At 40.2% G+C, this 24,307-nt stretch overlaps 1 long non-coding RNA gene across 1 annotated transcript in view; it reads left to right on the forward strand.

The window, feature by feature from the left end:
- The window catches only part of LOC138684749 (uncharacterized), a 59,427-nt gene extending 39,241 nt beyond the window's left edge, over positions 1-20,186 (forward strand). Inside the window, exons 3-6 of the long non-coding RNA XR_011324008.1 lie at positions 2,089-2,188; positions 4,078-4,214; positions 4,762-4,909; positions 19,166-20,186. This is a non-coding gene — a long non-coding RNA (uncharacterized lncRNA). The remainder of the gene's footprint in view (positions 1-2,088; positions 2,189-4,077; positions 4,215-4,761; positions 4,910-19,165) is intronic.
- Positions 20,187-24,307: the final 4,121 nt, after the last annotated feature.

Consider the following 24,307-nt stretch of genomic DNA (forward strand, 5'->3'; position numbering starts at 1 on the left):
CATTTACCCAGTGGTCTGTTTCCCTGGGGGGAGTATTCATTGGGGGAGAAAAGGAATGGTAGAAAGAAAGAAGATAAACTGCCCTTTAGCCCCATGATTTATATTTGGTCAGAGTACCCCTGTTCTATTTTCTTTTACTTGGAATGTATCTTGGACATGTTGTTTCAATATGAGACAATCAGCTGGGCTCTCAGAGGAATGTCCCTGGAGACTCGAAACAGCCTCCCAGTAGGGTAATATGTTCAGCAGAATTCTAAGATGTATTCTCCAACATCTGCAGTCTATTTGTGCCTCCAGAATATTTCCCATCAGCATTTGGGGAATCAAAAGGCGCTTTGAGAGATGGTCACCAATTCTCCACACTGCATGATAACTTGTAAAATGTTTACTTCTTTAAACTTCTACTGAGCTGGTGGTTTCTTTCTTTTCCCTTCTTTCTTCCTTCCTTTCTTTCTTTCTTTCTTTCTTTCTTAAAGAAACTAACAACAGAAGGACATGGACATACACTTTAAATTATTCTTTCATATGAATGGGTTCTGAATGTAGTAGCAACCTCCTGGAAAACAAGAAGAGCTAGGAGGCATCATGGACAACACAGTGAATGTTCTGGGTGTGTGACAGAAAAAATGACTTATTAGACTGCACATTAGAAGTGGGTAGACGATCACATGGGGAGTATTACATGTTGCATCTAAGATGCCATGTCCTTATTTTGATTATTGCATTTGGTTTTAGTAACCCCATCTAAAAAAACAGATGGGCACAGAACTAGAAACAAACTCCAGGCAGGTAGTGAAAATATCAGAGAGCTACAGAGAACATACTCCTTGTGGGAAGAAATTGACAAGATTAGGATTATTTACTCAGGAAAGTGAAAAGAACAAGAGAACATACAGCATGTGTCACACAAGAAATAATAGATAGTAGGCAGGAAGCCAACTTAAAACTCCTTTTCAACCTTCCCAGTGATACAGGAATTAGGAATGTTCAGACACCAAGGGAAAAAATAATTGACACAATGTGTAATCAATCAGCAGGCATCGATTTTGCAGGAGACCATTTGTACAAGTAACAGAAAGTTGGCTGAAAGACTGAGAAAAGTATTGGGCACAAATATTAAATTAAAATGTCATCCAGGTAAGATAAAAATAAATCCATCTAGCTTTATGCAGCAGGGCATATAAAGGTAAGAAGAAAGATGAGCATATTACTGCGACTATGAGAGTACAAGGGATCATGTGTTCTTATGGCAGAGAGTTTCTAGGTCACCTGTCGGTATTCATGGGAAGCTGCTTGTTTGCATGACACTGATTTCTACTTGATTTCAGTGACTGGGAGCACTTAATTATTAAGAAATGGATTAAATTCTTTCCCATTGTTACTCTTGCTGACAAACAATTTCATAGCTGGTAATTGTGAGTTTTCATATGGATGAGAGCAGGCATTTGTCCATGAAATGGTGACAGTGAGAAATTACGGGCAGCTCTGCTCTAGCACTACTGTTATCAGCTGTGTGTGGAGACAGACTATCAAACTCAGTAGAGCAGAAATAGGTATATTATGGCATTCTTCTATCACAAGGCAAAAGAAACAAGCTGTGGCGCTGCATACGAAGCACATTAACTCACACCAAACAATAAAGAAAACATCTAAGGTTTTGATTTCATTCATCTTTTTTTCTGAGATCCTTTTTCTGTTTCTGTTCTGTGAAAGCCAAATAAGAGCAACAAATAACAAAAAAATCCCTAAACAAACAGTTGGGACTTTGACTTGCGAAACTGTATTTGCATGTTTGTTCTGAAGAGGTTCCCATAGCCCGGCTCTGACTTTTATCTATCCCCACAGGATGTACTCCTACACTTTTTCTTCCAGGGTCCCATGCTTCCTGTGGGTGTTCCCACAGCTGCCAATTCAGACAGCTCAAGTCTGGAATAGGCTTTGCACAATCCTGAAGATGCTATTCTCTCACTAAGTCAAGTGATTCCACACAAAAATATGGCAGATGTTTAGCATCAGGAATCAAAACAGCTTTTTCGCACCACACAGCACATTCTTCTGTTCTTGATACCTTTCATTTCCTCTCTACAGGATATGGAGCAATTTTCCTCTTTTGCTGCTGTTCATGTGAACTCAGGAATCTGTGAATTATACCAGGACACTTGAATTCCCATGTAATCTTCTCTGAGAGGTAAAGGGGCTTGGTTCACTGATGTCTCATGCTTCTTTTTTTCTTGCCTAAAAGATAAATATGGTGTTTGAAGAGAGGTAATAACACTAGATTACTTCTCGTCCTTGATTTTCAACTTCTGTGATTTTCAACACCTGAAAAACAAGAGCTTCTGAAGGCAATCTGTGCTTCAGAAAAAGAATAACCATGGGCCAGAAATGTCTAAATGGCTATTAAGTGTTTCTGCAGAGGGGTCTGCAGCAGGAGCTAGAGGAAGCCAGACTGACTGATGCTGGAGATGAATATTCCTAATGATGTCAATGGGTGGATTCAAACTGAGATTCCAGCCACTTGTGGCCTTGGATTATCCTGTGGCATTTTCTTAAGGTGATCTAGCATCCCTTTAGGTGGTCTGATTGAGCTCTGCATGTGGCCCTCTTCACCAGACTTTTCAACTGCCTAGAGAAAGGCATGGTAGTGCTGTGCTGAGCCCAGCTCAAACCATTCCCCACCTTGTCTCTGGAGTCCTTCAGTACTGCCCAGTGCATGGGTTGCTGAGATACTGTACTGCCCACCGGAAAATGTCCAAGTACACTTATGTGGTTCAGGGTGAAAAAAACTTGGGAAAAGCTGTGCCTACCAGTCCCGATTCCAAGGAGCAAAGAGGAATTAATTCATTTGCAGCCTGATTCTCTGTCACAGAGACCCTGGGTTTTCTGCACATCTTGGGTTTAGCAATGTGACACACTGTGTTAAAGCATTAGACATACAAAAAATGAACACATTGTGTAACAGAGGATAAAAGAACTGCATGGCTGTCACAAATTCTTTAAGCCAGTGATTAAATTACTTTCTTTGCCCCCCATTCACTAAATTACTTCATCAAGAAATTACAAGCTCTTTCTCTTCTCATGATGGATCTGAGACCAAAATAAATATGAGGTACGTTACAAACTCGTCACTGTGTGCAATGCTGTTACTAATCCTCATTTCTACTAAGAATCTACACTATGCTGCCTGTGTTAGGCAGATCTTTAAAGAAACCTATAAACATTTGGAAGAATTCATGCAGAATTGTCCTCTCTACTTTATAGTATAGTTTAGTTATAAGGATTATGTGAAAGCTTTTAAACTCAGCATTTTTAACAATGTAACATTCTCCCAGAAAAATGCCTGCTTTCTCTGAAAATGTTCAGTTTTGGTTTAGAAGATTTAACATCTTCTGTAGACTATAGGATTTTAAAAGCTTTACAGAAATATTTGGACTTTTGCCCATTTTTGAAAAGGGAGGGATGGGACATTTTCTGACAGCTATGCAAAATAAGCCCCGTTTACACCAAACCCTTAACATAAACATACCAAGCACAAGCTTAGCAGCTGCACAGAATTCAGCAGAGACAGTGGAAAGGCTTTTGAATCCGTATTTCCAAATTGGACAGATCTGCAGTGTTAGTGTTGGTGGTGGATGAGGGATAGACAAGACCACGCATACTTCAGAGGTTTGTAGCACTGTCTCGTACGGTTTCCCCTCCAACTTCTGGAGCTGGGAGAGAGGTGCTATACAAACTTGTATGGCAGATCTCCTACCAAAGGTTTCCCATACACGATGGGCAGCCTAAACGGCCTTTATGTTGCTTTGACCCTCCAGGAAGAATGACTACAGTTTTTATCAAGCAAACTAACAAAACGGCAGCAATGTTGCAGGAAGAAAAAGTTCAGTGCTTGGCTTGAATCTTGCAGAGATCCCTGCATATTTTACCAGACACTTGTTGCATTCCTTCAGGCTTCTCAGGAATGTCTGTAAGCAGCAGTGCTGCGGGCAGTGTGTCATATAGTGTGAGCATCCTGGAGGAGAACACAGGTCCTGTTCTGTACAGCTTCCTCCCCACAGCTCTCTTTTTCTCTTCCAGCTTCCCAGGAAAGAAGTCTGTGAAAGCCGGCCTGAATTTTAAAAGCTGAACTGCTAACCTCAAATCCCAACAGCAGCACCAGCACCCTGAGTGAGAATTATGTTTTTAACACCTGAGATCCCATACAGGCTAGGGAAGTATGTGTATAAAGTTCTGTATAATTAGTCTGTGCTCCTCCTGGCATCTGGCTACTGCTGATACTCTCTGTAGTGTTTCAACATGTACACATGACTTCCAGACATAGCATTTCTTCATTTGTTATTTTCTTATTCTTTTATTCACCTGAAAATTATTGCAGTTGCATTGATTTCACTATGTAATCAGTGACTATCCAATGATTGCTTTGCCGTGATAGGACTGATCTCTAATAGGTAAAGAAGAGACTCTCACGCCAAGAGAAGGTTACCAAGGAGTGCAGAAATTCTGTAAAGTCCAGACTCTTTAGAAATATTTTATAAATGCATTTCTTTCTGTAAGCTTTTCCAAGATGATCGTTTCTTTACTTTTTCTTTTCAAGGTTAAAAGAAGAACTAAGGGTCAGTATTACACTTCATTCTATACATTTTTTTAGTCTGTAAGATTTCTAAGAAAGTTTTCACACTTTTGAAAAACCAATGCACTAGAGAGATAATAGCAGTTCTACTCTGGTTTACTGTATTCACACACTATGCTTCTGTATTTCAGATCCCTTATATGAGCTTGCTAGAGGCAGTAGGAGCCACAAAAGACCTTTCTCAGAAACAGAGATTGCAGATGACCCCATGCTGAGAAGAAAGGATGCAAACCAAAAACTTCTGAGGTACCCACATGGCACTATGTGAAGCTTTAGCAGGTTTGTGAGACTTCTGTTCTGATTTGCAATATGGAAGGTGCGTATTCCTGGTGTTCCCTGGCAAAATAAACATTGTATAGCATGTACTATTACAGACAGAATTCTGGACACAGTAAAAATTAGGTGTGCATATTTCAAATCAGTTTTTCTTTCAGTACGAATTTTTGAGGATGTGAAGAAATACAAACTATATTCTTAAATTGTCATTATTCTCTACAAGATGACTTCTCAACAGTCACTAGGCAACATATTTTTCTCTTATGGAAAGTGTAGCCACTTAAGTTGATTAATTGATTCAACTCTTCTGCACAGTCATCCATTCTAATATATATGGTGAAAAAAATCATTCACATGCCATTCTCCCTTTGGGATGAGGATAAAAGTACCTTCAGTCTTCTTTCTGATGTAAATACTGCAGCTGGATCTTTTCTGCTCTTCTCTAAAGAAAGTCTTTAACTTGTTGATGAATATTGGCACTTTAGCTAGTGTTCTTGTGAGTGGGCATGAGGAAGAGAATAGAACTTTATCTGGCATAGTCCGTATAGCAGTTACAATAATGTCTAGTTTTAGTAGATAGTAATATTGTGAATAGGTCCTCAGCAATAAACTCAGCTGGTTATTTGGTCAACAGAAGTGCTATACTGGCTGCTAATTACAACCCTATGTTGGATACTGTGCCAAGTAAATGTTCTCAGTATTAGCCCAGAAGGCACTGGTTTTCAAAAGAGAAAAGCTCTTCCATAAAATTCAGTTGTGAGACTGGTGCCTGAGAAGAAAGGCGCCAGACAACAGCTTTAAAAAGCTGTGGCACCTCCTCTTCCTTCCTAATCATTTGGATGTCTTTTTCCTTAGGGAGCATTAGCGGGTATTGACTAACATACTTGGAAGAAAGTATGTCAGAGAATACAGACTCTGTGAACTACTCTTTGAGTTTGTGTTGATCTACGTGGGGATCAGCCACAAGCTACCAAGGCAATGGGTAACACATTTTACAAGATGGGAAAAGAAGTAAATATTACTAAATAGCTATGATGCCATGGAAAGGGCAAAAGGTTATGAAAATGATTAGCTTGGGGGAAGAGTCATGTATACAGAGGGATGGAAACACTTGGCTAATAAGTGTGTGGCATTCCACGTCTGTGATATCAGAATTCCCAATACCAGCTGGCTTCCCTTTTCTGAACTCTTCAGAAACTGCCTAAATTTTCCATAAATAAAAATGAAAATAAAAAGGAAAAGATAATCCCCTGGGAAGTAGGAAATTTTTTTGTTCTGGAGCACAGCACCGCTATTCAGTTGCATGGACACAGCCTCATCAGTGCGGGTTAATGTTCAAAGGCCCCAAAGAAGATCGCTGTTTTTTCTTTGAATGTTTGAATACATTTTTCTCTGGTATTTTGGCTGGACCGAGGAGGAAGCCCTATGTTGCTTTAAGATAAAGAAATGAAACCTCAATGACTTCATTTCTGTCCTGTTTACTGCCAGCTATGAGTTTTATTGTGTATTTTTAATTACCAAATTCCTTAATACTCTCTATTTTAAGGAAAAGATCTTGTGGCTTTATTTAGTAGATCTGCTCTGCCTGGATATGTGTCTGCTTGGATTAGTGGTGAGGCCTATTTCATACAGCATATACTGTAAAATATGCTGCTGTCTCGATGTGGCTGCTCTGAATCCTGATGTACAACGCTAAGAGGAGACCTTGGACATTGCAGTTCCCTTTGTGTCTCCTGTCTCTTCTGAAATTCAGTCCTCTTGTAGGAGCCTTGTGGAGAACTGCCCTACTTCCTAGATAGAAATGCAGGATTTTGCAAATTGTCTTTTTTGTTATAGCATGTTGTTTGAAGGAATTTGCCTTGGATGGCATTGTCAGCTAGTGAAAGGTCTACAGAAAGTGCTCTACCTACTGTAAGCCTTCCATATAATATGAAAAGGTTGTAGATAGAATGGCTTCAGAGAGGTAGCCTTTGATGTCCCAACGGTCATCATGTAAATTCATGCCTCTCCCCATTTAAGCTTGTACAGAGAGAAGCATCTGAAAATGTTAAATTTTTTTTTAATTTAGTGCATTTATGCGAATGGGAAGTGATGCTCCATTAGCATGGATGGACATGCTGTGGCTCTGTTTACTGTCTAAGAAGATGCTTTACCTTACGGTCATTAATCCTCTTTAATTAATGGCACTTCTCAATATCCCACTCACTCATTTTGGAATTTCTCAGGCATTGACTGTTCCACTGCAATGCCAGTGGGCCTTGTCAAAAGAAAAAAACACAAACCAGTCCCAGTTTTACAAAGCTTTATATCTGAAAACCATCAGTACTACCACGCAGCCACCTGCTGCCTGGTGTGGCACTGAGAACAGCTATCTAACCCCCAGCCCCTGTGGGTTGTTGGTTCAGACAGCTGCAGTGAGAATTCTTATTCAGGCAGTCCGGCGGTGCAGACTGCCAAAATTAATCTCCTGTGTGCTAACCTACAGGGCCTCTGCGTGTGAGAAACATGAAAGTACGACCACTTTCCAATGAATGATCTAAGGAAAATTACATAAATGAAAATACAGCAAAGTCCGGTCATCTGTAGTTATAAATAACTTCTGTTGTTTGGTCAGCTGGAATCACACAAACATGCTATTGTTAGGACCCGCAAATGTATACATACAGATTTTGAAATGGGAATAATGCAGAAAGTGAAAGGAGTAATTAACCAGATAAATGCTTGGTTCCTATCTTATTCTGGCAATCTAATAGATAGGTGTGTAAAGACCTACAGAGCTAGCAAGATCTTGACCCCAGGCCTTCACAAGACTCCCAGCTTTGCCAGTGGGAAGTGCTGCTTTGATTGACTGACTTCCTACAGAAAAGCATCAAGCCAGGACTTCTGCAAAAGGCAGGCGCAGTTCTTCCCCTCCCTTTAGGGGCAGGAGTTGGATTAGAGTGGGGGAGTGGGGTGGGGAAGAGTGGGAACAGCAGAAACCATCCTTACAGGAGAAAGAGGAAACTAAAAGAGCTTTGCAGCTCAGGTCAGCTTTTCTCTATGCTTCCCCCACCCTTCTTACGAACAATAAGTCAGTTTGCTATCTCCTTTTCCTTCCTTCCCTTTCCCTCCCTGCAATACTTGGCCTGGGAACAGGGTGAAGGGGGTTGTTTATAGTAGTACCCACCGCAAGCAAGAGGGTGGAGGTCCTTTGTAGCCTTGGCCAGGGAAGGGCTTGGGGGAGACTGCTTATAGCCACCAGTTTTCTAGTCTGGAAGGTACGGAGTGAGGAGTATCTCTGATATACTGCAAAATGGAAAAGTAGTTAAACAAGCATTGGAAAGCCAAGGGAGTGAGTTAGGGCTGTGTAGTTGGGCCAAGCTGATAACTGGGTGAGCGAATTCCTAGACCGAGTGATGGACAGGCCTGAGATGCAGGCTCTATAGTAATTGCTTATCTAGATTGGGATCAGCTTTTCATCTGGGGGAATGTCAGCTAATGCAAGACATTGCAATAGTATGTTCAAGAATTCTCAGATGTGCTGCACTGTTATGCCACATGCTCTAATAAAACATGCTGCCTGTAACTCACCTTGATGCAGCCTTTTGTGCCTAAAGGCAAAGAAGACACTCCTCCTCTCTTCCTAAGAACTGAGAGAGAAGGAGCTGGATGCCGAATAAAAGATAGCTGGGAAACTTAACAAGAACTTGAGGAGACATGAAGGCTGCCTTTTTGGAGAGAAGGGCAAGATAGAGAGAATAAGCAGATCTGGCCCCAGGCAATTTCTATTTGTTCCTCTTCCATTCTGCCTTGTGCAAATACCACTCCGCTCTCTTAATTTTTGGCCTTTCTGCCCTTGCCTTAGAGACCTGTGGAGTGGGAAGTTGAGCAGGCAGCCCAGAGACACCACAGCCAGAAGAGAAACAGGAGGAGGATGTGGAAATAATTGGAAATCCCTGGGTTCCAGAAAGTCAGCAGAGAACATGCCAGCACCCTTAAGCTAAGGAGGGACCTGGGAGAGGGTACAGTTTGCATATTTGGAAGGAGAGAGGGAAGTGCGCGTTAATAAGACAGTGTGAAGGTCTGTGAACTGCAGAAGAGGCATTCTAGGTGGGAACCACACCCTGTCTCTAATTCCCTCATCTAATCTGGCTGCAGCAGAAGCCCACACAGAAACTCTTTTTCAATCCCCTTTACTGTCAGCCAGCTCCACACCGCTTTTGGGCTCTGCAAATGGCCAAAATGCGAAGCATGGGTGGTTTGTGTGTGCTGTGTTTCAAGTGTCAGGTTATAAAGCTTTGAAGTTGAAAACCTGTTTTTAAAATGAAATTTCCTCATCATGTGAAGAACAAAGCAGCAAATTTGCTACCTGAAACAGCCCCTGTATCAGTTAAATTATCAAATGCAAATGGCTCATTGGAGTAATTCAGAGGGGAGAACCCCCCCCAGCTTCTTAAGAAACATGCTATACATTTAAAAGATTTATATTCTGCTCCCTTGAGAACAGTGCACAAGAAATACGGATGTTCCCAGCTCTGCTGGCTGCCATGAAGCCTGATGGCTTTTGTCAAGTGGCTTTTGGCAGTGGCGGAGAGATACGCTGTAGGCTGAAGAGAAGAGTTTTAGCTTGCTCTGCAGGGCACGTGTTTGGAGCAGGGAAGCTCCTTCTCAGCCCAAGACTTCAACAGGTTATTTCATATGACAGTTCAGCCAGTGCAAAGGGAGTGGAAATCACCCCCAGATGCCCCTTCCTGGAAAGTCCTCTGAAAGGGGGGACTTCCCAACTTTAGAGTACTGCCAGAACATCCTACTTCTGCAAATCCTTCCAGAAGAAATACACTGTAGGACTGTGCACAGTTCCTTGCGATAGTCATCTGGGAAAAATTAGGATAATTTCTTTAACCAGGCATTGTGGCTGGGGCAGGGAGAATCAGGGAGCCACACGACCCCTTTTTCACATATTTGTCTCTCCTTCGTGGCTGTATAGGATGGGGGAATCCATCCTCTACTAATGTGCCACTGTAGGCTTAGGCAGAGCCCAATGAACCATTCTGTTTGCCCTCAAACTCCTTCAACTCACCTGAAAGCAAGCAACAGAGCCACTCTTTATCTCCTGCGTGGAAGCGTCTCAGCAGCAGAAACAGGGAAGAGGCAGCAGCTGCTTAGAGCTCTCCCCGTTTGCATTTGAGCTGCTCGCTGGCTCTGAGGTGCAGGGAGGGGGAAAGGGTGATGGGAGGCAGCTGGGGAATGTGATGCCCTCTACATCCTTCCTGTAGTGACAAGCCTTATTCAAACACTTCAGTTTAAAAAGCTCCAGGAGAATGCTTTCAATTCATAATCAAATATGGGGCAATAACAGATGGATAAAACAAACAAATGTGGGGGAGGATGAGGTACTTACTCAAACACTCTGGAGTGTGTTCTGGGAAGAAGACACCCACTTTCTGTGTGTTATTTCTCATTCAAGGAAATCTATGGGCAGGTGAACTTTGGGACCTTCTTCTCTGTGCTCAGGAAGGAGCACCTCTGGGTTTTTTTTATAGGAAACAGTTCTTGCGTCCTTGTGTGCTTTGAAGCTCTTCCTATCCCTGCTGTATTACTCCTCTCCTTCTTACATGAGGAAACTGAGCAAGTAGCTTGGCTTTCTGACCAGCACTAATACTACCCTGTCACTTTGCCAGGAGATGCAGCCTGTTGAGTGGAGCACTGGCACAGCAACCCCAATGTGCATTAGCGCTCTGCAGGCCTCATTGTATTACACTCCTCGCGATCGCTGCTCTGCGAGCTCGGCATGGGGCTATTCTCTCTGCTTGTGCACTGTGTTACAACTGCGCCTGCAGCCAACTCCATTGTTTTGCTGGTGATGATAATACATAGGTTTTTCCAGCAAAGAAAGCCTCCAGGCAAGCTGGGAGGCTTCTCAAAGCACAAGGGGTTGGTTGCCAGACAAACAGCAGAACGCTTGAGGAGTCTGTAACAATTTATTGTCTTAATGTGCCTGGGTTTCTATTGCTCAGGACTGCATATGAGATTTAAAACCTGAAGCAGACACCGCCACATTGGTAATGAATGAAGGACCTGAGGAAAATTCTTAAGGTGAACTTTCTCAGTTCAATCTTGTTAATCAGTATGGGGTTATTGAACAGAGTGGAAGGATCTCTGCAGTCGGTAGGCCTGTGCAATGATAGTGATAAGTGAAGCACAACATCGTCTTGAAAATCATGTTTTAACTTCATGGGGAAATGGGACATATATTATAATAGGAGAATTTCCCTTCTACTGTCTGTGCAATCAGAGGTCTTGATCTTTAATTTGTTTTCAAAGGTGATCAGTTTCTGCCACCTGCCAGCAAGTCACAGATGCAATATTGTACCAGCAGTGAGGTAAAGGACAGAACAAAGTGTAGTCAATTTGAGGAAATGGTATTATAGATTTTAAATCAACAGCAGTAGTTTAATTCTAGAAACCACGACAGAATGCTTTTTATTTTTTCCCCTGAGTTCAGTCTTGGAGCCTTGTTTTGAAAGCAGCACATTTTCTTGGCATGCCTCTGCTGATTTCTTAAATGTGCCAGTGGAGGAAACATGCTTCTGTGTCTTCAGCTTCTTTGTAATAAGATCCAGTTAAACAACTAAAGACATTAAAAATTCATTAGAGCATTTCAATTTTGCAGTCAATGAGACCTGTTGTTTATCAAAGCATTTCCAGCCAAATAAAATGTCTTTTTTTGAAGTATATAGTGGAAGACATTTGTTCAGAATGCTTTGTGTAAAATCGATTTTATATTTATATGTAAATAATATATACACTTCTCTAATGCAGCAGGAGGTGACATTAGGTAACAGGGCAGATCTGTGAGAATACATCTCAGCTTCAACTGCCAAAGTTACCTTTAGGTCAAACAGCACAGGTGAAATACATTACTGGGGTGGTATTCAGCAATAAAATAAGTTAGCTGGAAATGCTTCATTATTATCTTCATTGTGAAGAATTTTTAGGGTACCTAGAGGTCTACAAGTGAAAATACAGTGAGCCAAATTCTGCTCTGATTTTCTACTGGTGTCTCAGAAAGAAGAATTTGGGTCATCCATATAAACTATTACAGCAAAAATTATTCTGATACGTACTTCTGACACTACTAGAAACATAGGAACCTTTGAATAACTTGTGATTGTGTTGTCAAGGCAAATGTGCCACAAGAAAATAACATGTCAAGTCTCATTTTGAGTACACTGAATTGTCTTCCGTATGGATTTCTGGAGCAGAAGCAGGTTAACTGATACTTAATTCCTGTTCAGCTGAATGGAATGTGACTAAAACAAGTGCTGAAATAGCTGATGCAGTTTCTCATCACCCAGAAACTTGCACAAGTTTAACTTCAAAAGCTCCTATCATGGAAATAGCTCTGTAGCATGATTTCTGTTCTACCTCAGTGTGGTTACTGAGAATGCTAGCCGGGAATCTGCAGTTAACTACAATGTCCCGCTACAAAAGGAGTTGAGCCACTGCATGAGATCTGTATGACCTTTCACAGGAATCTAGATTGGAGGTGACAGAAAACCTGACAATTGAGTTAAGACTCATGTTGGTGAAGAAAAATCGTATGAGGCTTGCTGCGATTCCTGTCAATCTAAATACAGTGGGGTCTGATATTCTTGTTTGAAGGATTATGTTATTTTTCTAAACCTACTTGAAAGGGAAGTGGGCATTTATACTTGGAAGACTGGAGATCCATTTGGATTTATGAGATTTCAGTATTTTAAGATTTAAATGAGGATTTAGAATGTATGCTTATCTTATGATATAAAATCTGTGGTTAAACTTAGAACATAATGTTTCTCCAGATGTTTACATGCATGAGCCAAACTGAGAGGATGACTGTCAAATAATTTGATACCCAGCTTGGGAGAAAAACTTGGTTAAAATCTTTCCTGAGCTGTGAATCTTTAAAAAGAGTGATCTTAAGTGTACATTATTTTTCAAGGGAAGTCTGAAAAGACTTTGTAGTCTTACAAGGACATACTTTATATACACATATTAAATATGTCCTCTTAAACTTCCTAAGAAAGATACATAAAGACAGAGTACTACTTTCAATAGCATGATTTATCCTCAGCAGAACATGCTCAGTTCTCTACATTTTTTTTTTTCTTGTATTCAGAAAGTTATTCTTGTCAAAAGTACAGAAGCTTCCAAAGTTTCCTTTTCTTGTAAAGATGTGCCTGACCTTATCTTCTATAATAGGCTCTATTTTGGCTAACGCTTTATTTACATAGGAATGCAAGCATAATTAAATGCTGACAGCAAGAGGTCTATTTGGGCAGAATTTGAATGAATATCTTATAGCAATGTGGTTAACAAACCTTATAAAAACAAAAAAGAGAAGCTGTGCCCTCACACACTGGGCAGTGTTAGCAGAGGAGGGTTATGATGTCCTGGAGTGGAGGTATGTAAACAAAGAGGTGGCAGTGTTAGGTCTGTGGTGAGCTAGACTTGACAGCAACATAAACAGCATAAAGAAGCCTTCTAAACAAAATCTCCAGCTGATCAGCGGAGCTGACCCACCGCAGGCCTTTAGAGCTGCTGAGAAGGCGAGATGCATTTCTAGAGGATGCCTGTGTGTTCCCAGCAGTAGGGAAGGCAGGGAAGATGTGTTGAGAGGTAATGGTCAGTCATGGGGCTGTGAACAGGTGTGACCCCCAAAGGCAGGATGGACCTGAAAGCTGTAGAAGGCTGGCACATCAAAGGGCTGTTAGCAGCACTAGGCTTTCCGCTGCCCCAAATGTCAGAAAATGGAGAAGCGGCCCCATTCAGAAGTTAATTTAGCAAAACATTAGACTTTCTCTATCAGGCAAAACCAGAGTGAAATCCTGACCCCACTAAAATCCATAAGGATGTTACAGCTGACTTCAGAGAATGGTAAAATACTAGATTGTTGACTGCAACCTACCTATCCTTTTTGCTAAGTCTCTCTAGCCCAAGCTGTTTGTGTGGTTTTTGAGGGCACAGAAAGCGATGGATACCTCTCTGTCCATCTTTCTGCTTTTCTAAATTCTCCCCATGCCTGTTCTGTTGGAGTCAAAAACCCGTTTGTGTTCTTGAAGTCACACATGGATGCTTAAGAGCAGTTCTGCATAAAGGAAGTACTGATTTGTGCAGTGTTGTGTACCTTCCTAAGAAAGGAGAGTGGGCCCAGTTACCTTCTTTTTATGTCACAGGCCATGAAAAGTAGCGCTAAGAACTAAGTGTGATATGAACTGTCCTGAACACATGCAGCTGTTGTGTTTGATTGCGATGAGTGGTAGAAAAGCATGTCATATCTTCCCTTAAGAATGTGTTTATTGGTTGAAATGCTATATCCAAACCTAGCATTTTATACTGGTAAGCTTAAACAGGGAATATATATATATATATTTATAGCAAATACTTAAATAGGTGGTTATTTTTGCTCTTGCTTTTGTTAGTATGCTTATTTACAGTTGCCAATGTTTTAAAATTTATCTATCTGTATAAAGTCGGGCATATTTCAACTTACAAAGAAGTGGTCTCATTTTCCAAAGTACTGAGAGACTAAGAGGCTTCTTGAAAAACAATTGTAGGAGCATCAAGTGAGGTGCTGACATGATTGCATACAGATAGATGTGATCTCCTCTGCTGCAAAAGGAGTCATCCCTATGGAAACCAGATCCATTCCAGACTCCATTCCAGAGACTGTATAGGTGCATTGATGCAGTGTTGAGTTGAAGCTATCAAGACATGATTTTTGCCTACAGAGGTATCTTTATAGAAGTGTCTTCATGTAACATCTTCATATATCATCGAGATACCTGTGTTGGAGAATCTAGCTTTGTCTCACATATTTAAAAATGTGAATCTCAGTCCTGAATTAAGTGTGGTGTCCAGAGAAACTAAATGCAGGCAAGCCTCCCAAGCACAGCTAAAACCTGATGTGCTGTGTCTCAGCAGCAATAGCTTGTTACTAAGTGACACCTGTGTCAAGAACAGAAGATGTAGAAACTGTTTTCAGAAAATTCTTAGGTTATGGTATTTAACGTTTCTTTCTAGCTGCAATTACACCTACTAAATATTCAGTGAAGTATTTAATAGCATATTTTATATTACTGCCTTTGTTTGGATTATAGTGCAGTGGATTAAATTTAGGAGACTCTACAAGCTTGTCCTTTGTAGTTGACTGATAGCAGTAATTTGTCACTGTTTCCATCACAAGCCACATGATTAAGATCAGAGTCAAGAACTCGACTGTGCAGATCTCAACCACTGGGACCATCGCTGTGCACTGAGATAACCAAAAAAGGTAGAGACTGAAGGAAGACAGTGTAATTTGAAATTAATCAAGATGTAACAACTCCCTTTTGTAGGCTGTGGTTGGGAATTCTCAGCTGAGCTGACTGTGCCAATGGCTGAATCACAGTTGCTGGCCTGTTCACTCTCTGACCTAACACTGTGCTCTTCTCACAGCTGCCGAGTTGCTGATAAATCCTCTGCAGCCTAAAACCTTGGGTTGCCTGAGGTTAATGGAGCACTGACAGTTTGCACCAGTTGAAGATCTGTCCCTGGGTGTCTGAACCCTACAGGGAGCGTTCTTTTCTAATGAGCAAAATGTTTGGGGGAACTGCAGGGACTGTGAACTGAGGATACTGGGGTGAAACGACAGCCAAGACCCAAAAGCTAGTTCCTTTGGTAGCAGCTAACACATTTCCTGACTGCCGTGTTGTCCATGTAACTTGAAAAGAATTTTGAATGAGTCTGTGGCAGAATAAACTAGTTAATGAGATCATGGGAGAGGGCTTTTTTTCCTTGATGATCAACTGTTGTCTTGTCTGGTGGTAATACATACACGACAGCCACAAGTAGTGAAATAGCTTATCATTGCTAGCATTTACTGAATCCCAGGCTGTCATCTCCATGGGCCAGTGAAGTGCAAAGGCCACACTGTAGTTCAGAGGAAGAATAGACAGTCTGAAAGGAAACCATTGTTTCTCTCTTCCCGCTTGGGCTTTTGCAGTGTTTCTGAAAACATCTTAAGCTCTCTGTGGAGCATTTCTGTTAATCCTTAGAGAGCAATAATAAAGCTCTAGGAAAAGTACGCAAAGGAAAAGATAGGACATTTTCAGTCAGGATGGCTGTACTTGGTAGGAAGATCTGCTTCTGATTAACATGCCAAGAAAGTACTTAGGTTGAAAGAGAATTTTACTAGACACTTTTAAAGGAAACTGTTTAGAAAAATGTCATGTACTGACCTCTGAGAAAGATCTGCAGAATCAGTATTTCCTTCCAGTTCACCCCGAGGTTTCTACCTTTCTTCTCTGTCATGCACTCAATAGCAATAATAACAATAGCAATACTTTCAGTGCTGCAACACTCTGTACTTAAAAGCACTTCACAAACACTGGACTAGATTCAGTCTGGTCTTCTATGGATATAAACTTTGTGTGAAATCCTGGCTCCCTTATAGTGAATGGCAATTTTCCCACTGACTTCAGTGGGGTTGTGATTTCACTCACTCCTTGTCAAAGAATTTGGGCAAAGCAAACCTTCTGAAAGAGGTGTATGTGATAGCTGAAAGGAGACGAAACCTCTCTTCATTGCAGGGGAACACATAAATTCTCAAAATGGAGGACAGGCACATCCAGACTGTAGGGGAATGACAGAGGGAAGAAAGCCTAACCTATTAATCTCCCAGTGTGCTTCCCTTTCCTGTTTCTTTTCTCCTAGGTCAATTGTTAGGTCGATTCTCTGCTTTTGTTGTGCCCTCAAATTTATAAGTCTCTCACATTTATATAAATATGATTATGGAGAAATAGCTGCTTGACTCACTAGCTTGGTTGATTGGTTGATAACCTTAGTTTTCCAGTGCTTTTGCTTAGCACTGTCTTTTGCAGTCTTTCACATCAGAACAGCAAGGGTTTATGCCCCTTTACACAGGGGCAAACCAGTCAGGAGTCAGACCCTTGCTCATTTGCAGGATCAAATGTGTTTTACTTTCTAACACTTAAAACACTGCAAGTATCTTGAATATTTTTAGTCCTTTTATAACATCACTGAGTGAACACAGCATTTAAAGTCTTTTGGGGCCGAAAGAGATGTTGTATATTTCACTGAAGTATATTTAGAGATTGCAAAATGTTAAGTGTTTATTTTGTATGAATAAACACTGCTTTTAATGATTCATGATCCCAAAGAAATTACTAACCATATGCAAGGCTGAAGAGAGAGCATAGCACTAAATATCAAAACTCAACAATGAGGAAGATATTACGAATACAAATTGCTTTAAAAATGAGTTGAAACATTGAGGAATGTCACCCAAGCTATATTCACTCCTTCTGATCAGGGCTCTGTACCTGAAATCCTTGTTCAAGGTAGAACTTGTATCATGTTGCCATCTGTCTTTGCTTTTGACTGATCCAACCTAGCCTTCCTACCCTCCTGGGTATGTAAACCCCATCTGTCCAATAGTGTTGGTTACCTGAGCTGCTCTCTTTTTCAGCTTTCAGTTGGTACCTCCTGAACATGCCAAAGAGCAGTCCTGACATCTTGGGCCTGTTTTTTTTCCTGCTCTTCTGTGTGTATCTTATTACATGGAAGTATGCTGAGAGGTAGTTTGCTGTGTAAAAATGTGATGAAAATTGAAGAAGGACTTCAGGTTTTGGCCACAGTTCTTCTATCTTTTTGCTATGTATAAGGCTTTAGGGCACAGCCAGAAAGGAATGTGGAAACAGCTGAAAAGTAAGCTGCTCTTCTCCTCCTTAGCTCTAAATTCATAATTTCTCTGCGTATTTTGGAAAAGCTGCTTTCCAAATTTGGGCTTCACACATGTTACTGTGGCCTTCTATTTGCATTCTGTGCCTCATCACTAGGAGCAGCTGAACTAGTTTAAATTCTCAACAGCAATGAGAAATTCACCAGAGACAATAAATCATAGACATCATGAACTTCTGACTAGTGTGAAGTCATTCAGAAATATATTTCCCAGCAGATCTCTGCAGTCTGTGGTATTCCCATCAGGTGATTAATCCTCTGTCAGGGTGCAAAATGTATTGTAATACAGAGAGCGAAGGAAATACAGCAGATAAGGAATACAACGTTGCTTATGTTTCCAAAGTCTTTGGGTGATAGAAACAGACTCCAATCAGTTGCAATATCTTGCATTGCATGCCTTTTAAAAATTCTAAATTATGACTGAGGTGATAAAATACTCTGAAGTATAGATGTGTGAACACAGTAGGTGTCTGTAGGTGTAACGAATAAAAATTAAAACCACTGCATAACTTTCCTGACTAGCTTAAAATACCTATTTTTAGATAGTTCTAAGCTTTTTCAGTTTTGGGGGTTTGTTTTTTTCTTTTTTTTTTTTTCTTTTTCTTTAGGCTAGGAAAAGTGTCCCTGTTGCCTAAGAGGGAGGTATAATATTTGAAATTCTGTGTTACAGTGATTACTGTCACTGTTGCACTCTGAGCTCGCTTGCTCTCATAGGAAAACTTGGCAGCATTGGACATTACCAATGCCCAAAGGTTATGAGTTTATGGATAAAAGTGGAGAGGAGCACAGGTGTATAAACCCAGGAGAAGAGAACAACTCAATGAACAGGAATTAGGAATAAATGCAAGAATAGTGGTTTGGTTGTGTTGTGGTTAAAGCGGCATTTTTTCTATAGCAGAGCTTGAATAGATCTTGACTGAAATCAGGAATCTAAAAGAAAAGTGTGGATCCCCTTAAAGACCTTTCCCCTGAATAACTCTAAATCTTGTGGCAGACCTGACTGGCACTGTCTGAATGGGCGGGGGGGAATCATGTTCAGAGACGCTGCTCAGGATACTGATCAAAATACTGTGTGCCACAAAGAAGCAAGGAATGGAAGGTGACCAGCTTTTGGCTTCAGTCCTTATCCCTTGAATGGTTAAAAGGAAGAGAGTGCCATGCAATCAGAACTGAAATTTCAGTAAAGACACTGAACAGATTGGGTGGCTCTCATTTACACCTGTGCAAATTTGGATTTGGTCCATGAAGTCTGACTGTACACGGGTGGAACTGAGCTTGGTGTCTCATGCGTGGTCACTGAGTCTGGCAGCAGTGGCAGACAAGCTGCTATCAGGAAATGGGGCATGTGTTTCTCTCCTCAGATCTGTATGCTAAGTGCTAGGCCTGGCCTGACAGATGTTAGAGTGCCTCTGAGTAAGCAGGGAAATTATATACAAAAGTTTCCTATTACGGCTGGAATAAACAATTTCTTAACTTTTGTGTATGCTTGTCTTTCAGGGAGGCACAGTGCTCTCACTCTAATACCACTGATTAATTGCCACAGTGTTATGGATCCCAGCTCCTCTGGAACCTGCGAGAAACTCCTTTTCGTACTACTACACTGACTTCTCAAAAAAAGTTTAAGTGCTTAATAAGCATAAATTAATTCAGCCAAGCAGTGTTTCTGTGATGTGGGAAAATCTGTGGTGCCTAGCTGACACCACTTACTTGACTTGCTTAATATTACAAACTGAATCAGTGATGCAGATAAGAATCCAACTCAGTATCCCTATTTCTGACCCCTTGCTTTGTACAGTAAATGCGGACAAGGCAAACTCCCAATACTCAACAAGTGGCTGGATTGTGGCTAGTGCACATTTGCATAGTAGTGCAAAAGCAATTCCTTTTATGAATTCCTCCTACCCCTTCAAAAACTAGCTTTAATGAGAGGGAAATGCTCTAAAAACTCACTCTTATGAATGTAGCACAGATGCTTTTCTGCTCTTAATTTTTTTTTTTCTTCATAACATTGAGTGGCTTTATTTAACAATCAGAATATGGATTCTGACTTAGGTGGCTAGGTTAGCTGACTAGTCTTTAGATTTGGTTCCCTCTGGAGTCAACAGACAGGTGTGGATCTAGGAGGTTCTTCCAGAGGATGATTCAGAGCAGAAGTCTAAGTCAGGTGCTCAGATTTGAGCTGACTGAGTGCCTAAAGCCTTGACAAACTCTGTTCCCTGATTGCAATAGGTGGAGCTGGGATTCATCTGACAATACAGTATAAAAGAAATGAAATACATGACGGAGAAAAGACCGAGAGGCGATTATCCCTATGATATGCTTGTACATCTGTGAGGGCTCTAAGCAGTAGGAATAAATGTGTAGTGGAGGCATCTATGTTACAGGCAACCTTCTAGTTCAATTCCCTGCACTAAGCACAGTTCAGAAAGTATACATTAATTTTTGAGGGCTGATTAAAATTGTCAGTTTTGCATTAATTATGAGGCAACCTGTTGCCATTTGCCCCCCCCCCCCCCCCCTTACATATTACATAAAAACTTCTGCCAGACAGTAAATTTGCCAGTCAGGGAGGCTAAATGCATGTGAACATTATCTGAGGTATCTTGAATATCTTTTCTAAAGACAAGACAATGACATTTCTCTGTGCAAGTTCAAACACGACTCTTTCCCGTGTTGCAAAGAACTGTCAAATTGAATAACAGGTACAGTGAAAGCACTTCTTTCCCAAACTATTCAAATGAGCATCACCTTAAATAAACAGAACCTGGCTAAGGGTTACATGAAAGATTTGTCATAGCGAGAAGTAATATTTGAATGATAATATCTCTTAATTTATTCATTATTTAAAGTTACTCTTTTAAATAGACCTAGAGGTGTCTTTCCCAGGTAACCCCTGAGATAAAGTTATCAGACTCTGGCTCTCATCTTCACTGCATCCTACTGTAAATAATGCCTTCGCACATGGTATCTCCTACCAGTCGTGATTGCAGTAACTCTTTGGATCCCAGCAGAAGTAGTTGGGGGTGTGGTAAAGCCAGGATGCAGCGAACATGATTCATACAAAAAACCTCAGACTTTGGACTAGTTGTAAGGGATTCCCACGTTTATTATGTGGGAAAGTGTTGAACATATTGTATAAATTATACAATGGAGCTGAAAGATTGGGATTTCCCTGTGTTAGTCACTTGGTTACTACACGAGATTTAGACCACCATTAGAAAAAAACAAAAATCTTTCTTATTATAGACAGCAAGACATTATTTAGAACACTTTTTAATTAAGAGAATCCCAGAGAAATTAGAAAGTGATGCAGAAACTGGTGCAACAATTGATTTGCTTTTGCAAATAACCACAACTTCTACAATGAAAAAGCTTGATAATTTTTTTTTTGCTTGAAAGTAGAGTCTCTAGCAATTCAGTTATACTGACAGAAGACATGACTTTCTTTTGTGGTATTCAGGGCATTTACGTTGTCTGGCTGATACTACTTTAGTCGTCTGTTAAGGTGCTATTTGGAGGAACCCAGATTCCTCATACTGCCGATGCAGAGAAGGCAGGCATGATTCAGAGAAGCCAAGCTAAATGCCTAAAGGAATTTGAAGGAGATGGTGTGAATACCACCTGTGTTTCTACTCTGAACCTCATTTTTCACTAATTTGTAGTTTTACTGTAAAATTTCTCTTGGAGCTCAAACTTTGACACACATGGAGTCAAAGAGACTTGTAACAGCCACCAATTTGTAACAGCTGAGGATCTGGCCCAGGATCTGTAATTTTGTTTTTAATAGCTATTTGGAAGAGATTATTTTACAACTTGTTTTAATATGTACATTCCCAGTAGACTGCTCAGGTAATTACTTGGGCTGCAGTTCAAATATTCCACAGTTTGAAATATACTTGCAGAAAAATCTATTTTTGTGTGTACAGAGGGTATAGAACAGTCACTTCTTTGGCATGTGTAGCTGTTCCTTTGCAAACAAATCCAAGGTTTTAGGTGTACAAATGTATGAACATGCAAATATTTTCAGTGTGTATTTAGGGATATGTTTGGAAATTTGTACCTTTACACAGCAAAAATTTGGTACATGGCAACACACTAGATTATACAGAATAAAAAATGAAGAAGTGATCATGAAAAAGAAGAATAACGTTGGAGAAAGGTCTTATATACCATCTTGAGTGCTGGTGATTTTCTCATTGGCATGTATAAAAGATACTACTTTTCTACCTGTGACTTTCTCTTATGTTCACAGGTCAATAGGGGTTAGTTTAAATTCCTATGCTACATTTATCTATATATTTATATTACGTGTCTCCATGATTAATAAAAAGTTAAAGATCTTTGAGCCACAACAAATTAAAGTGATATTTTAAACAAGGTGTTCAAGGCTGATAATTTGGTGCTTTAAAGATTCTCCCCACATAAATGTGAAATTATTCTGAACTGGTCACAGTGGATGCATAGGACAGCTTCATAAGTTAATTTTCCCAGGTTAGAGTCTTGACAAACTGCCTCTGTTTGTATTGTGAAATCTATTTGCTGGGTGTATGCCTCAGCCCTGCTCCTGATTTCCCATGGAACCCTGCCCTTTATATTAGAGGTGAATAATTAGATCACTAGGTTTGATGTTATTATGCAGCTTGCCAAGGTTTGGTACGCTATCACTTGCTAGAAGGTGTTCTTGGTCACCCTAACGATCCTAAGGCAGGACCAAGTCTTCATTTTCCCTTGGGAATCAACCTCAGGGTGGCGTCACTCAGTCAATGCATGACTTTTCTTTCAGGGTTTAACAAGCCTCACCAAAGACTAAATGGTGTATTGTAAAACCAGACCTGCAAAGTCTCACACACCTAACAAATGAGTCCCACTCCTTTTTGCTTAAGGAAAAATTAAAACAAAGCAAAAAAAAAAAAAAAAATTCTTGCCTAAAGGGATTTCTCAGTGCTATAAGGAAAACAATCAAGTCAAACAAATCATCTTTCTCATGCCTAGAGACTCAGTGACATTATCTTTTGCATGACAGCATAACTGTGCTTTGGTGGTAGCAATTAAATGGAGTTCAGCAGGCAAAGCCGTGTCTGAGAAGTTCTGTGTTTAAGAGAAAGAACTTTGTGAAGGATGGGTTATTTGGCTTGCTAGCAGTTTCAAAAAACTGACTAAAAAGGTGTCAGACAAGATTTTGAGGAAGATTTTTCCTATTTGAGAAATAACTTCAAGAGAATTTCAAAATAAATTTTTCTCTAATCCAGTGATCAAAATGCTTCACATTGAAACATTGTTAAGATGCTTAAATAGTTAAATAGTATTGATACTTAAAATGCTTTAAAATACCCTCATTTTCCCTCTACACAAAATAATCAGGTAAATTGACTGCTCACTACATGGCATATTTCAACACCTCTATTCTGAAAAGGGACTGTAGCTGCAAATTTGGTCTAGCTCCAGTTAGAATGACCTGAATTTAATACTGTCTCAGAGGGCAAGTTGGGAATAGATTTTTTTTGTACATTTTGTACTTTTACATGCTATAGGGCACATATGAGTGCTCTAGAGAGACGATTAAACTGGCACTAAAGAAATTCACTGTGATATCAGGAGCATCTTTGAAGTGAATGGCTGCTGCAAGTTACAATATCAGTGCTTTGTCTTTATTCCACCTGCACACTCATTTATTCTAAATATACTATAATGAATATCCTCTTAACCTGAAATATTTAACCTCTAAGAACCCTTTGTAGATATAGCCTTACCTTTTCATTTCACACACATAAACTCCTTCTTTCTAACTGGGTCATCCCCTCCTCTCCCATGCTGCCCCCCCAACCTGCATGGGGGCATACACTTTTAAATAATAGGATACATAATTAGCCATTAATACGCTGAGGGTTAATGAGTAGGTATAATCTTATTAGCCTAATGGAAGTTACAGGTGTAACTTGTAAGCAGCCCTAGGCTGCCAAAGAATGCAAAAGAGTTATTGCTATCTTTAAATAAAAGTTAAATAAACATGATTCATATCTCATTTTTCTTCATGTAACTTGGCATTCCAGAAAGTTTTATGATTTTGGCTGAGACGATTAGTTGCTGTGAGCAAAAGGCTAAGAGGTTTGTCCTGTCTGAAATTTCTACCAAAACTAATGCTGTTGATAGACTTTTCCTATGAGACCCATAGACAGTATGTTTTCCTTCAGATATTGTAACTTTTTGTTGTTGTTTTCTAATAATTCCATTGGAAAATAAAATTTGTAAAAATATCTATAAATTTCTAATACAAGATCATGGGGAAAATTCTTGCTGTGTTTTACTGCACTAGCAAATTTAGGCAAATGTGACTTTCTGTGAAATGTTGTATACGGTTGTTGCTATCATCATATACATTGTGTATAGTATTGTACTTAGTTGCTATGATCTCAGGGACCACTCGTCTGTACCCCAGTTTGGTTTGGAGACAGCACCTTCTCTGGCTTTACAATGCAAATATGAGTGTTAATGAAAAGCTGTTCATTTGTAATTGCAAACTAGTGAGCTTCTAAATGAGAGTGACCTCAGACACAAACACTACACATACAAGGTACTTACTCTTCACATTTGAGGCATATTTTTTTTTATAGATAACTTTTCATGCTTGCTTTAAAAAAA

Source organism: Haliaeetus albicilla, chromosome 3, assembly GCF_947461875.1.
Source record: "Haliaeetus albicilla chromosome 3, bHalAlb1.1, whole genome shotgun sequence".
Taxonomy (NCBI): domain Eukaryota; kingdom Metazoa; phylum Chordata; class Aves; order Accipitriformes; family Accipitridae; genus Haliaeetus; species Haliaeetus albicilla.